The 15,415-nt window shown below is 46.0% G+C and overlaps 1 protein-coding gene across 1 annotated transcript in view; it reads right to left on the bottom strand.

The window, feature by feature from the left end:
• GLT1D1 (glycosyltransferase 1 domain containing 1) overlaps window positions 1-15,415 on the bottom strand; it is an 87,984-nt gene that overhangs the window by 41,764 nt on the left and 30,805 nt on the right. The window lies entirely within an intron of this gene.

Raw genomic sequence — 15,415 nt, forward strand, 5'->3', positions numbered from 1 at the left:
GGTGGGCTGTAGAAGGAGAGAAGGGAGGTGAGGAAGGAGGGGGCAAGGGGATGGAGAGCTCTGAAACCAAGAGTGAGGAGTTTTTGCCTCATGCGAAGGTTGACAGGCAACCACTGGAGACTTTTGAGGAGGGGAGTGACAGGCCCAGAGCGTTTCTGTAGAAAGATGATCCGGGCAGCGGAGTGAAGTATAGGCTGAAGCGGGGAGAGACGGGAGGATGGGAGATCGGAGAGGAGGCTGATGCAATAATCCAGTCAGGATACTATGAGAGACTGTACCAGAAAGGTAGCGGTTTGGATGGAGAGGAAAGGGCAGATCTTGGCGACGCTGTGAAGGTGAGACCGGCAGGTCTGGTGACAGATTGGATGTGTGGGGTGAAGGAGAGATTTAGTTTAAGAACTTTACCTTTCCTCAGTTGGGAAAATGAATACGCTTCCTTCCTTTTTTCAGAACACCTAACCAAAGTCGAGCAAGCCCGACTAAACTTTTGGGGGCAAAAAATGCTGAGTGTACACATAATATTACTTGTTTCATATTTTTAATCCTTTGTTCACAGATGCAGATAGCTTTATAAAACTCTAGGCTTTCAAGTTTGCCACATAAAAATATTCCTCTGAAACATTAAAACACCCAGCTAACTTTTTTTCAACATTCTTAAGAATGTTCCTTAGAAAAAAAGCACCTTCACTTTATTTTTGTAATGACTGTCTTAAAATTAATCCATCAAAGCAAGTCTTTCAAAGAGATTCTTTGGTACATTTCAATATACGTTGAACAAGAAATGCAAATGAAACAATCTCACAGTCTTAACAATGAAAATGGCAAGCTCACAAAAGAAGAGCTGGAAGCATACTAAACCAAACTACTTCCAGCTTCCAAAATCATCTGACTTGAAAATATTCAATGAAACTAAATAAAATATGAAATCATACTGCCTATTCTCCTGTACAGAAGAGTATTCTCTCAAATGGTGTCTGGCTTTAAGCATCATTTCTATGACAGATCTTATCGAATATGCTTAAAATTTAATACAATCCTTAGAAAAGTGAGCCACACAACTAATAACCTCCATCGATCTTAGGAAACTTTTTAATTCATTTATTCAATCTTTTCTTGCAAATCTGATATTTTCAGAGTGTTTTGGAACTGGGATCACTGGTGGTTTCCAAACATTTTTTTGTCCGGGCGGAACCTAAATCTAGATTCCATATTATCACAAAAGCCCTTCCTCCAGCAAATGGGGAAGATTGGTCCAAGTATTTTCCAGGGTGACATTTTGAATGCATGATTTATTTCTGATCAAAACTTTCAATTTTTTTTTTATGTTAGTGGACAGACCTGTACAAGGCAAAGCCAATGTCACTTCCAAATTTAAGGAAAAAAAATTCTAAAATCTGAATTTTTTTTTTTTTTTACAGCAAGAAGATGGCTTCTCCCCTGTTAACTAAAATGACAAGGAAAGTCACCCCAGTAATCTGTGGTAGACACATCTTTCCTGTCCACAAGGAGAGGGAAATTAATATAAATAAATTACAGATACGTACACAAATGCTGTAGCCCGGGTTTGGGAGTCAGAGGTCGTGGGTTCAAATTCCGGCTCCGCCACGTGGCAGCTGTGTGACTGTGGGCAAGTCACTTAACCTCTCTGTGCCTCAGTTCCCTCATCTGTAAAATGGGGATGATGAGCCTCACGTGGGACAACCTGATGACCCTGTATCTCCCCCAGCGCTTAGAACAGTGCTCCAACGTTATTATTATTAAAGGGGACAGATATAGAAGGCAGGCAGAAAAGAGAGGGAGTGAGGGAAAAGAGTTAATCTGAGGAATTCCCTTGGAGGAGATGTGATTTTATAAAGGTTTAAAGGTGGAGAGAGTGGTGGTCTACAACATCTGGAGGGGAGAGGAAGTTCCAGGCCGGAAGGAGGACGTGGGAGAGGAGGCAGTGGTGAGATAGAGAAGATCGGGGCATAGTGAGCAAGCTGGTCCTAGAGGAGCAAGACGTGCGAGCTGAGATGACGGGGGAAAGCACCGTGGTAAGATAGGAGGGCTGAGCTGACTGAGTAATAATAATAATATAATAATGTAAATAATAACAGCGGGATTTGTTAAGCACTTATTATGTGCCAGGAACCATACTGAGCACTGGATAATTATGGTATCTGTTAAGTGCTTACTCTGTGCCAAGCACGTTTCTCAGCACTGGGGTAGATATGGAGAAGCAGCGAGGCTCAGTGGAAAGAGGGCGGGCTTAGGAGTCAGAGGTCATCGGTTCTAATCCCGGCTCCGCCACCTGTCAGCTGTGTGACTTTGGGCAAGTCACTGAACTTCTCTGGGCCTCAGTTACCTCACCTGGAAAATGGGGATGAAGACTGTGAGCCCCACTTGGGACAACCTGATTCCCCTGTATCTACCCCAGCGCTTAGAACAGTGCTCGGCATATAGGAAGCGCTTAACAAATACCAACATTCTTATTATTATTACAGGGTAATCAGGCTGTCCCACATTACAGATGAGGTCACTGAGGCCCAGAGAAGTGAAGAGGCTTGCCCAAGGTCACACAGCGGACAAGTGGCGGAGCCGGCATTAGAACCCATGTCCTCTGACTCCCAAGCCAGGGCTCTTTTCACTAAGCCACGCTGCTTCTTTGGGTTGGATGGGTAACATGTCCCAAGGCGGGGCACAGAGTCTTCATTCCCATTTCCCAGATGGGGTAACTGAGGCCCAGAGAAGTGAAGTGACTGTTCCCAGGTCACACAGCCTATGGTACAGAGTTTGTTTGATATGGAGGTGGATGGGCAACCATTGGAAGTTCCTGAGGAGGGGGGAGAGGTGGACTCAATGGTTTTAGAAAATGGATCCGGGCAAGAAGGAGAAGTATGGACTGGAGTGGGGAGAGACGGGAGGCGGGTGGGTCACCTAGGAGGCTGATGTATTCATCAAGGTGGGATATATGGATACTTGCGAAGAAAAGGCAATGCAAACGGAATCAAGGTAAAATGAACTCGGCGAACATAGCATAGGTGGGGTTAGATTCTGGATCTACGGGGCTCGTTTAGCAGAAAGATGATCTATAAAAGAATCCATTACTTATGGTATGGGTTTAATTCCTCACTATATGCCAACCCACATAGTAGGTGCTCATAAAGAACCAAAAACGGAATTTCCTAAGATCTTTGCAGGCATGGACCACGTATTTACTCTATTTTACTCTCCCAGCACTTAGTACAGCACTCTGTATTCATTCGATCATATTTATTGAGCGCTTACCGTGTGCAAAACACTGTACTAGACGCTTGGGAGACTTCAATATAACACTGAACGGACACATTCCCTGCCCACAGTGAACTTACACGGTAGGTGCTCAATAAATACCACTGACTGACTGATTGGCCCTCAGAGGGGAGGCAGAGTGGCCTAGTGGAAAGAGGATTGGATGTGGAATCAGCGGACCAGCTGACCTTGGTCAAGTCACTTTAGTTCTCTGGGTCTCTTTCCTCATTTTAAAATGAAAATAACGCACCTGAGCTCTTTACCAGTGAGCCCCAGGTAGAACATGAACTGTGTCTGATTGATTAATTGGATAAACTCCAGTGTTTAGACATACAGTAAGCACTTACTAAATACTCTAATTATTGTTAAATGTCTAACCTTTTCCCCCCTCACGTGAAGTTGTAATGACAAAATAACACCCAGTTGAATTAATGGGCCAGAATTACATCAGGGTCCCTAATTTTACACTGCGAGTGCAGCCTGAGTAAAGGCAGAATCTGTATAGAGAATTCCGTTTTTAAAGAGGAATTGGTTAGACTGTGAGCCGTCACTGGGCAGGGATTGTCTCTCTCTGTTGCCCAACTGTCCATTCCAAGCGCTCAGTACAGTGCTCTGCACCTAGTAAGCTCTTAATAAATACTATTGAATGAATGAATGGATTAAAAAAACACATCGAAATGCAAATCTGTATAAAATACGTAGTTTGGGTTGCTACATCAGTTCATGGTGCAATATCTGTCATTTACAAAACACCACACATTTGTTACGTTCCTGAAGCGCATCATTAGCTGAGTCACTTTTAAATGCAAACCTTGGGGGGGGGGAGCCCCCAAAACATTTAGGTAAGCAAATTACAAAAGATTTGGGTACGGCAGGTCTATTCATTTGGAGAATGATCAAAAACGAAACGTTTTATTCCTTAATCTGCTATTGTCACGGTCCCGTCGTGCGTCAATACCAGGACAGACGGCAAATACATCAATCCTTTGTGTGACTGAGCAGTTGATTTCACGAACTGAAACTCAAAGGATTTGGGCCCAGGCCAGTTATCCTACATCTGCTCCCTAACTTGTTTCCAGTAAGAGGCTGATTTGGTATATTAGGAATACGTCATTCGTTCCATCATATTTATTGAGCGCTTACTGCGTTCAGAGCTCTGTACTAAATGCTTGGGAGAGAATAATACAATAAGAGACACATCCCCTGCCCACAACGAGCTTACGGTCTAGCGGGCGGTGCGGGGGGGATGACGGAGGGAGATCCAGACATTAATATAAATAAATCAATTATAGATATGTGCTGTGGGGCTGGGAGAGGGGGAGAACAGAGGGAGCGAGTCAGGGTGACGCAGAAGGGAGTGGGAGAAGAGGAAAGGGGGATTTAGTCAGGGAAGGCCTCTTGGAGGAGATGGGCCTTCAGTAAGGTTTCGTCTACAAAGTCTACATGTCTACAGTGGATGTGTGTGTCTATTGAGCGCTCACTGTGTGCAGAGGACTGTACGAAGCGCTTGGGAAAGTACAATTCAACAGAGTTGGGAGATGCGATCCCTGCCTCAAGGAGCTTATCTCTTTCATGATTTCATCCTGCCATATTAGCTCTACTATTATCGGTGACATTGAGCACTTACCGTGTCCTCGGCATCTGGGCGAGGACGCTACCTATCTGATCTTTGTTCTTCCAGTCTCTCCCCATATCTGTAGATGATTGCTTCCTCCGTTAGACTGTAGACCGGGAACGTGTGCCTTGCTACCGCTGTTCTTTCCCAAACGCTTAGGGGAATGTATTGCATACGATAAATACCATTAGTATTATTACTATTTTCTGGCCAACACTGGTTTGGGAAAAATCAGGTCTGAAAAGTGTGTTCCTCGTGCTACCTGATTGGCCCAGGGTTCCGGGTCTTAACAACTGCGGAGCAGAGACGCTAGTGATCGCGTCTCCGTAGCTCACCTCACCCAGTCTCCGGCCTACCTGAACTTCAGGTGTTCTTTAAGGTCACTCAGGACTGGAGGATTGTGAGAAGAAGAGAAATGGGAGAAGGGGAAGGAGGGGAAAAAAGCCAGAGAAGCTGTTAATTGGGTCAATTTACTGACATCAGGGATCCCGGAAGATGCTTGAACAGCTGGGGATAATGGCTCCAACATGAATTATCACGGGTGGGTTGGGGATAAACCTCCTGCCGAAGTAGCCGGCGATGCCAGTTGGAATGCTGTTTGTTTGCGGGGGTTTTTTCTTTTTAAATGGTATCTGTGAAGCACTTACTACGTGCCAGACACTACTGCTAGGGTCGATGCAGGATAAGCAGCGTGGCTCAGTGGGAAGAGCCCGGGCTTGGGAGTCAGAGTTCACGGGTTCGAATCCCGGCTCTGCCACTTGTCAGTTGGGTGACTGTGGGCGAGTCACTTCGCTTCTCTGGGCCTCAGTTACCTCATCTGGAAAATGGGGGTGGAAGGCTGGGAGCCTCACGTGGGACAACCTGATGACCCTGTATCTTCCCCAGCGCTTGGAACAGTGCTCTGCACATAGTAAGCGCTTAACAAATACCAACATTATTATTATTATAATTAGTTTGGACACAGCCAAGGTTCCACACGGAACACACAATCGCTATTTCACAGGTGACTGAGGTACAGACATGTGGCGGAGCTGGGAGAAGGACCAGGTCCACTGACTCCCAGGCCCACGCTCTTTCCACTAGGCCGCACTGCCTGTCTCGTGATGGGATCGGGCAAACTGCAAGGCAGGTGGAAAAGAAAAATAAAAAGAAAGCTAGAATTCATCTGGTGTAGCAGAGAAATGTGGCCAAAAGTAAGGATTCTTCTTTAGGTACCTTTTTAGAGCGTGAGCCTCCCAGAGGGACAGGGATTGGGCCTAATTCCAAATCGGTATTCTTTCCCAGCACTTAGTACAGTACTCTGAACACGGTGAGCTCGCGATAAATACTATTCCTATCATTACTAACTCCACCATTACTATTATTACTGTAACAACACAAGGAGAAAGGAAGGCTACACAATCAGGAAACCAGTACTAAATCAACAGCAAACGAGTGGGCCCTATTAAGCCGTTAGATCCCACAGTAAGAATAAATTGCAGATCTTACCTGAGCCGCAGAAACGTTCTGCGGCAGGAGAAGGTGCTTCGTTTTTGTGATAATGATGATGGTATTTGTTAAGCGCTTACTATGCGCCAAGCACTCTTCTAAGCGCTGGGGTAGTCACAAGGTAGATCTCCTCCCCTTCTAGACTGTGAGCCCATAGGGATTGTCTCTATCTGCCGCCCAGTTGTCCTTCCCAAGCGTTTAGTTCAGTGCTCTGCACACCGTAAGCGCCCAGTCAAGACGGTTGAATGAATGAATAGAAGGTGAGCAGGTTGTCCCAGGTGGGGCTCACGGTCTTAATCCCCAATTACAGATGAGGTAACTGAGGCACAGAGAAGTTGAGTAAATAATAAATAATAATTATTTTGGTATTTGTTAAGCGCTTACTATGTGCCAAGCACTGTTCTAAGCACTGGGTAGATACAAGGTAATTAGGTTGTCCCACGAGGGGCTCACAGTCTTAATCCCCAATTACAGATGAGGTAACCGAGGCACACAGGGAAGTGACTTGCCCAGAGTCACACGGCTGACAAGTGGCGGAGCCGGGATTAGAATCCACGACCTCTGACTCCCACGCCCGTGCTATTTCCACTAAGCCCCGCTGCTTCTCTTGGAGAATTTTGATGTGCAAGATTGGATTTGGGTTTGCGACTTTCAAGTCGATCAATGGCATTTATGGAGTGCTAACCGTGTGCGGGGCACTGTACTAGGCCCTCGGGAAAGTCCGCTACAGCAGAGTTGGCAGATGTGATCCCTGCCCACAGAGAACTTAGGGTTTACATTCCTTGCCATTTCATCCTGTAACGATGAATCAGAAACGACTAACGTACCCTTAACATCTGGGAAAATGCAGGTCTGATTTAGAAAGAAATAACCGAGAGCTGCAGTGGCCTCTTCAGAAAAGCTGGCCTGAATTGCAGATGAAAATATCGCCCTGGAGAATTAAGCCCATCGCAGTCCTTTAACTCCCTGCCCACAGAGAACTTACGGTTAACATTACTTGCCACTTCGTCCTGCAACGATGAATCAGAAACGACTAACGTACCCTTCGCATCTGGGGAAACGAAGGTTTGATTTAGAAAGAAATAAGAGAGAGCTGCAGTGGCCTCTTTAGAAAAGCTGCCCTGAATTGCAGATGAAAATATCGCCCTGGAGAATTAAGCCCATCGCAGACCTTTAACTCCCTGCCCACAGAGAACTTACGGTTCACATTACTTGCCATTTCGTCCTGTAACGAGGAATCAGAAACGACTAACGTACCCTTAACTACTGGGGAAACGAAGGTTTGATTTAGAAAGAAATAAGCGAGAGCTGCAGTGGCCTCTTTAGAAAAGCTGGCCTGAATTGCAGATGAAAATATCGCCCTGGGGAATTAAGCCCATCTCAGTCCTTTAACTCTCTGCCCACAGCTTCAGAGGGTGCCTCACTGCCAGAGACGCGGAGCTCACGACACCCTCCCCCTCTATCTCCACCCAGATTTTCCCCTTCGACCAGAATTATACTTTAATTGGAGTGGACGGTAGCTCCCCGACGCCAGTGACAAAACCGCCAAATGCCTCTGAGAGAGATACGTCCGGTCGCGCAGAATGCAGCTTCCGACGGCGCTTATATTCTTGGATGATTCACTGAGAGGGCTCCACTCCCAAACCGGCTATAGCCGGAGACGGCATCGCCATTCTCATCTAGAATGTAAGCTCCTTGTGGGCGGGGAATGGGTCAGATTATTGTTATATTAGACTGTCCCAAGTGCTTAGTGCAGTGCTCTGCACGCAGTAAGTGCTCGCTAAATATGACTGAATGAATAATCTACATCACTCTAGAAAAATGAAACGGGATGAAATCATAAGGAGATGCTTTCACCCTTAAGCAACTACTGAGAGAATCTAATAGAAACAGCATGGCCCTGGGAGTCAGAGGACCTGGGTTTTAATCCCAGTTCTGCCACGTGTCAGCTATGAGACCTTGGGTGAGTCATTTAACTTCTCTGGGCCTCAGTTCCCTCATCTGGAAAATGGAGATTAAGACTGTAAACCCCACATGGGACACAGACCGTGGCCAACCTGGTTAGCTTTTATCCACCCTGGTGCTTACTACAGTGCCCGGCACAGAGTAAGCACTTTACAAATACCGTTTGTTTGTTTGATTAGTTACTGGAGTCCTATTAGCTTATTTAAATGTCCACGAATATGCAAGACAAACTACATATATAACTGTAATATAGATGTGTATACACACATAGTTTAAAGACAATGGACTTGTAGCATTTTAACAAGTTTAGAGCATCACAAAATTGGGAATAAATGTTTAAGGTACAACCTGCACACTGTGAGTCAGTGTATAATCGACGATTAGTATCAATTAATGATTAGTATTTTATTTAGCACTCTTTGCAGGGCATTTTACTAAACGCTTGAACGGGTACAATAGGCTTAGGCAACATGATCCCTGGTTTCATGGAGTTTATAATCTAGCGGGCGAGGCAGATGCTACAGTAAATTACCCAAAGCAGCGTAAATAGATACCAAGAGATACTCGCATACCAAGTGGGATTTTTTGTTCCCTAAATTTGATTTCCGATTCGATACTGATTTTCTAGAATGAGGAGCAGTACGGCTAGTGGAAAGAGTACAGTCCTGGAAGTCAGAGGACCCAGGTTCTAACCCCCACTTCATCGGCAGTGTGGCTCATTGGAAAGAGCCCGGGCTTGGGAGTCAGAGGTCATGGGTTCTAATCCCGGCTCCGCCGCTTGCCAGCTGTGTGACTTTGGGCGAGTCACTTCACTTCTCTGGGCCTCAGTTCCCTCAACTGTAAAATGGGGATTAAGACTGTGAGTCCCACGTGGGACAACGCTGTCACCTTGTATATCTCCCCCGGCGCTTAGAACAGTGCTGCACATAGTAAGCGCTTAACAAATGCCATCAGTATTATTATTATATGCCTGTTGTGTGACCTTGGGCAAGTCACTTGACTTCTGTGTGACTCAGCAATCTCATCTGTAAAATGGGGGTTCAATACCTGTTCTTTCTCCTGCTTAGACTGCGGACCCCACGTGGGCCTAGGGACTACAGCTAACCCGACTATCCTGTATCTTCCTCAACGCTTAGAACAGTGCATGACACATAATGAGCGCTTAACAAATACCACGATTCTTACTCATATTATTATCAGAATTCTGAACGTGAGTGGTTAACATACTGCACCAAATGCATTCTCTGATCTCACCATCTGAAGCACAGAATGGAAGCACCAAATCACAACCCTAAAGGATGTGTTAGAATAAGAAAATTTCTCCAAGTTTCACAGGGTTAGTATTTTGGAGAGAACGGATGATAAGTACAGACCATCTCTGGGGTCTAAAATGAGATGAGAAGTAATGACAAGACAAATGAGATGAAACACCCAGTTACCAAAACAATAGACAGGGAGTAATTTTTTTTTTTTTTTTTACCTTTTTTCCAGCTATTATCTAACAGCCACAGTTATCACAGTCAAATTGATTGTTCTCCCTTTGTCTACAAATGTTGAATACTTTGGCAACTTCCTATTAACATATATTAAGATAAAACATCACCCAATACATCAACTGCGAAAATATTTTCTAGGGAAGCCTTTTCAATCATCTGACTGTATTTTTATTCACCCCAGATTGGAGAGCGATGAAAAAATCAACATGGAGGCTTGTGGATCTAATGACAGATCACTTTACTTTGGGAAATTATTAATCTCAGTTGTGCGGCATTTGTGAGCTATGATGTGCTGAAGATGAAATAACCTCACAATGCTCGATTTAAAATGGGGACACCAGTTCTGAGTAATGACCCACTTACTGACATGATAAAGCAATTGAATAGCGCGGGTCCATTTGTAATCCCCAAAACAACTAGAGTCTACTAAACTTGGTTTTGATGAATGTGGCAAGCAAACTTATTTCTAATAAAATGCCTGGCGATTTTTCTGGTTGAGGCAAAGTAACATTAAAGGATAGTATGTGGCGTAGATCATTTTAAGATAATATCTTAGGGATGAAACCTTTTTCATTCTGGGTGAGGTCATGGCTTTTGAAGACTTTTATTTTGGTTCTCCTCTCTGTGACTCCCAGTAGAGCCTCAAGCCTCTGCTCACACACGAAACGAAAACTTCTCACTCGTATATATTTTCATTACCCTATTTATTTTGTTAGTGAGATGTACATCACTTTGATTCTATTTATTTGCTATGGTTTTAATGAGATGTTCATCCCCTCCATTCTATTTATTGCTATTGTTTTTGTCTGTCTCCCCCGATTAGACCGTAAGCCCGTCAAAGGGCAGGGACTGTCTCTGTTACCGATTTGTCCATTCCAAGCGCTTAGTACAGTGCTCTGCACATAGTAAGCGCTCAATAAATACTATTGAATGAATGAACTGCCCATCTGGCAGTCTGGCCACCAGTCCTAGTTGACCCTCTGCGCGGAGGGGAGCTCCCAGGCATGGGGTCAGTCAGTCCGTCCCATTTATTGAGCGCTTATTGTGACAGAACACCGCACTATGAGCTTGGGAGAGTACGCTATAACAATGAACGGACGCGTTCCCTGCCGTGACTGTGGGCAAGTCACTTCACTTCTCTGTGCCTCAGTTCCCTCATCTGTAAAATGGGGATTAAGACTGTGAGCCTCACCCGGGGCAGTCTGTTTACCCTGAATCTCCCCCAGTGCTTAGAACAGTGCTCGGCACATAGTAAGCGCTTAACAAATACCAACATTATTATTATCACAATGAGCTTAGAATCTAGAAGGGAAGACAGACGTAAAGGGAGGTATCGACTGACTGAAATTGCCCGGGGTAAATCCAACGGTCTCCTGAACAAACTATCCCCGAACTCATTCCTCTTAACCATGGGGTGGCCTGTAGTCCTGTTTTCAACATAACAGAATGGGAACTTTAAAACGAGACTTCTTTCCCCGTTCAGACACGTCAACCGATAGGTGTCTAGTTTCACCTCTGAGGGGTTTTGTCGGTGTGTCTCCCACTGATGCCCTTTGATTAGTCTAAGAAATGCCAGCTTGGATACTTCCTTCTCTAAAAAAGAAAGTGTAGCAATATCAGAGACGCGTTACCTTCGTTCTTTTTTTGGATTTCAACTCTAACTACTTTGTTGGGTGCCATTTCAAAAAAAACTGGCTTAGTCCAGTCGTATGCGGTCCAATCAGTTCTGCCGTAACGTGTAGTTTGGAGTGGGTGCTTTGGCTAGAAGACAAGTGGGGCTTTAGGGAACATTTTTATGATGTGATCCTGTTTAGGCTCGATGGGTCCCGTTATCGAAGAGACGGTTTCCGTGTGGGGGTGAGCACCTACGTGTGCCTATGCGCAGATGGGTACCTGCGGTCACAGTGGGAGATTTCCGTAACGCGAGGTTTCGCAAAAATGCAAACCGCGGGGAAGTGGAGAAACCAGGCTTATTCCGTCCGCAGCCGGGCATCGTGTCTGTTTCGGCCGCCGAAAGAGGAAGGGGGCAGGGCGAGACGGGGCTACCCCGGGGCTCTACGGAACGGAACCAAGTGGGAACTTTCTTAGAGCTGATCGGGATGAACGGCAAGATGATGCTGGTATCTATTAAGTACTTGCTCCAAAACAGGAAGCTGGGACTCCTTTACTACCTGTAAACGGGAAGTAACCCGGAACAATTTCAAGACAACCCTGCAGGGAGAGTCTTCTGGAATACAAATTTCCATTTGCTGAATGCCGCCTAAATTTGGAATCGCTCGGGAAATTGGACCTTTATTGTCTTCCTGATTCCTTACGTTGGTTCGGTGCTAAATGAGGAGCAGTGTGGCCTAATGGATAAAGCACGGGCCTGGGGGCGGTCAGGAGGACCTGGGTTCTAATCCCGACTCTGCCATCTGTAGGCTGTATGCACTTGGGCAAATCACTTAACGTCTCTGTGCCTCAGTTTCCTCATCTGAAAAGTGAGGATTAAGACCGTGAGCCCCGTGTGGGACATGGACTGTGTCCAACCTGATTAGCCTGTATCTACCTCAGTGTTTAGTACATACAGTGCCTTGCGCATAGTCAGCGCTTAACAAATATCATAAAAAAATGTAAAAAGTAAGAGAAGAGTTGCTCTGAGCATGACCGTAAAAGTGTAGGGTCTTTCTGAGTGAGAAAAATGGATTCAGCTCAGCTTTGCCACCAATCACTGACAATTTAATTGGTTTTTCTGCTCTTTTTTTACCCCTGGGATTTGCATTTTGTCACTTGGGAAGAGCAGTTAAGACCTCCGATGAAATCCTGCCCTTTCCCTTGAGCTAACGGATATAAAGAAAGGAAGGAAATTGTCCACAAAAGACAATGCAGCTGGATAAGGTACATCTATTAGATCCACAATTATGGGAAGGACACTGACTGGTAGTACAGTAAGGGCTGCCCCTGGGGTTCCCTGTGGTGGGAAGCAGCGTGGCTCAGTGGAAAGAGCCCGGGATTGGGAGTCAGAGGTCGTGGGTTCTAATCCCGGCTCGCCGCTTGTCAGCTGTGTGACTTTGGGCAAGTCACTTCATTTCCCTGGGCCTCAGCAACCTCATCTGTAAAATGAGGATTAACACTGGGAGCCCCACGTGGGACAACCTGATCACCTTGTATCCTCTCCAGCGCTTAGAACAGTGCTTGGCACATAGTAAGCGCTTAACAAATACCACCATTAATTAATTAATTACTAGTAGCCAGTGCCTCCAAAACCATTCCCTCTGCCCATCCCAGGCAAAGCCTTTACACATTTATGTGGCATCAAGGTTAATCTACCCTGGCTTTTCCCTTGGCTTTTGCAAGAAAATGGCAAAGACCCTTTCGAACCCTCACGAAACCGATTTGCTTAATAACAATACTAATGTTGGCATTTGTAAAGCGCTTACTATGTGCAAAGCACCGTTCTAAGCGCTGGGGGAGATACAGGGTGATCAGGTTGTCCCACGTGGGGCTCACAGTTTTAATCCCCATTTTCCAGATGAGGGAACTGAGGCCCAGAGAAGTGAAGTGACTTGCCCACAGTCACACAGCTGACAAGGGGCAGAGCAGGGATTCGAACCCATGACCTCCGACTCCAAAGCCCGGGCTCTTTCCACTGAGGTTCAGTAATGGCTTACGGAATCGGTGAGGGCACAAGGGTGCTGCTGCTGTAGGGGGTCTCAGAGATCTATGTTCCGTGAACCCAGTCCGCACCAGAGAAGCAGCGTGGCTCAGTGGAAAGAGCACGGGCTTTGGAGTCAGAGGTCATGAGTTCGAATCCCAGCTCTGCCACTTGTCAGCTGTGTGACTGGGGGCAAGTCACTTCACTTCTCTGGGCCTCAGTTACCTCATCTGTAAAATGGGGATGAAGACTGTGAGCCCCATGTGGGACAACCTGATTCCCCTATGTCTACCCCAGCGCTTAGAACAGTGCTCTGCACATAGTAAGCGCTTAACAAATACCAACATTATTATTATTATTATTATTATTACCTCGCCTTCCAACCAGTTATTTTGCACTGCGGGCCCGTGGACACGGGGGAACTGGGTGATCGAGTGCGGACGGCTCGGTGCACACCATCACCGCTACTAAGCGACTCGAGTGCCTATCCTGGTGACAGTAGGGCCTACCTTTCCCCTCTTAAAAATGCTCCCCCCGAGTGGAAAGGGACTGGGAGAGGGGCACTACTTTATTTTCGTGCCCTCAAATGTACGGGCGTTTATCTTTCAAAGGCCTTCGCTTTGCCTCGGGGATCGATCAGTCACTGGTATTTACTGAGCGCTTACTATGTGCAGAGCCCTGTACTAAGCGCTTGGGAGACTTCAACAGAATTAGCCGACAGGTTCCCTGCCCGTAACGAGGTTACGGCCCAGAGGATACACTATTGGCAGCTTCATTTTCAAACTGAAGGACGTCTAGCGTGGCTCAGTGGAAAGAGCCTGGGCTTTTCATTCATTCAATAGTATTTATTGAGCGCTTACTATGTGCAGAGCACGGTGCTAAGCGCTTGGAATGAACAAGTCGGCGACAGATAGAGACGGTCCCTGCCGTCTGACGGGCTTACGGTCTAATCGGGGGAGACGGACGGACGAGAGCGATGGCGATAAATAGAGTCGAGGGGAAGAACATCTCGTAAAAACAATGGCAACTAAATAGAATCAAGGGCTTGGGAGTCAGAGGTCGTGGGTTCCACTCCCGGCTCTGCCACTTGTCAGCTGTGTGACTGTGGGCAAGTCACTTAACTTCCCTGTGCCTCAGTTATCTCATCTGTAAAACGGGGATTAACTGTGAGCCTCACGTGGGACAACCTGATTCCCTGATCACCCTGTATCTACCCCAGCGCTTAGAACAGTGCTCTGCACATAGTAAGCGCTTAACAAATACCAACATCTACGACTACTTCCCCCCCCCCCCAATATAGTTTTAGAATGGTAATGCATATCACCTAGAGAAACCACAAGTGCACTAACACAATCGCTCCCAGTAGCCTTGGCCGTGACAACTTACTTATTACTCTAGACAATTCAACTCAAAATCAAAGATTCCTCCGTTTCCGTAGCGTTGCAATTCCCTCGTAATCAGAATTAAAAAAACCCCTGAGGCTTTGTCAGTGGAAAGATCTACTCTGTTTGTTTCAAGCTCTGAAGCTATGTCCTTGAAAGAACAAAGAAAGTGATCTGATCATGATGAATATATTTTCTTGCATTGTGCACTGAATTACAGAGTTCAAAGTACTGTTTGAAAAGGACCGGAGAATTAAAAGGGATGAGTCAAAATGGTCCCTGTCAGAAGAACACAGGGCCACGAGAGGGCTTTTCAAAGTGGCGGGAATGTTTCCTAGAGGGTAGGATCAGAGCAAGATCTTGTCTCTTTCTCCTCTCACATCCTGATCTCCGAATGTGTCACTCCCCAGGGGCACCGAGCCACTCGCAAAATATTGAAAATAAATAAACAGAGATTGGCGGCTTCCTCGGTCCCGACCCAGCCTACTTCGACCGGCGGACAGGTCTCGATTCCAAAGAACAGCTTCCATGTCACCCGCCGGGCCGGGTACTCCATTCCCTAACC

This window comes from Ornithorhynchus anatinus, chromosome 2, assembly GCF_004115215.2.
Source record: "Ornithorhynchus anatinus isolate Pmale09 chromosome 2, mOrnAna1.pri.v4, whole genome shotgun sequence".
Classification (NCBI taxonomy): domain Eukaryota; kingdom Metazoa; phylum Chordata; class Mammalia; order Monotremata; family Ornithorhynchidae; genus Ornithorhynchus; species Ornithorhynchus anatinus.